We start from the raw sequence: 1,077 nt of genomic DNA on the forward strand, positions 1-1,077 counted from the left end.
TCCTGCCGCTCTGCCGGGTCCCAGGCGCTCGGCGCTGCGAGGGAGACGTCTGGACGAGACTCAGGCTGGCCGAGGAGCCTTGCTGTTCTGGGAGCCGAGAATTCATTCCTAAAGCTGGGATTTGCTAAATCTGCCAGACTCTGACCCTTCTTGGCCTTAAAGCGGCATTGACTGTCCCTTTTCATCCAAGTCTGGCCCACTCAAGAAGCCGGCCGTTCCATACCCCACCCGGCCAGTCCCTGGCCACACTACCAGGACTGGGCACCCCAGCTCCTAGGCGTCTCACCTCCGGGGCGCTGGGACAGGCTGTTTTAGAGATGCAGCGGGCGAGGGACCACCAGTTGGCATAATGGCTATGTCGCTGGACTCCCGTGTAGTCGACCACGGTTTGAGTCCTGGACCCGGTGGCTTACACTCAGGTGAGGCACGTGTGTGTGCGTGCCCAAGATCCCAAGAGGAGAATGGAGGAAAAGGGATTGCAGCGTGGTCATCCATCCTGGGGGGTGATTTCCCTTTTTCTGTCTCTCTTTCTGGGAGCACATGTGCCCTATAGCAAAAATCTCTCCAAAAAAGAAAAAAAAGAGAGATGCAGCTGGCCAGCGGTCAGCTTCCTGGCTTCAGAGAGCCTGCAGGAGAAGTGCTGACCTCTCCGTAGGGTCGGGGTGCTGGTGTCCTAGTGGGGCTGCAGCGCCTCTCCGCATGGAGCCTTGGGGCCTTCCCGGCCTCCCTCAGGACCGATGATGTTCTGGTCCGACTGTCACTACCTGGGTCTGGTGTCCGAAGCCTTGATGTGTAGCCAGGTGGCGTGAACCCTTCCTCTGTGGCTAACTGCAGGCCACCTGGCTTAAGGGCACTTGTCCATGTGCGCTGCCCCTGTGCAGGCCCTCTGAGCTGGGCCCCACGTGAACAGCCTCGGTGCAGCCTCAGTCCTGTGAGAAGGCACTGCGGGACTGAGCATGCCTGCAGGGCTGCACCAGGAGGAGCCCGGGTGGGGCAGCTGCGTGGGACCAGGAGCAGGTTCCGGGTGGGTCACAGGGGGGGGGGGGGGGGGGGGGGACAAAGGGCAGGCAGGACATG

This window comes from Tupaia chinensis, unplaced genomic scaffold, assembly GCF_000334495.1.
Source record: "Tupaia chinensis unplaced genomic scaffold, TupChi_1.0 Scaffold000335_1, whole genome shotgun sequence".
In the NCBI taxonomy this organism is placed as follows: domain Eukaryota; kingdom Metazoa; phylum Chordata; class Mammalia; order Scandentia; family Tupaiidae; genus Tupaia; species Tupaia belangeri.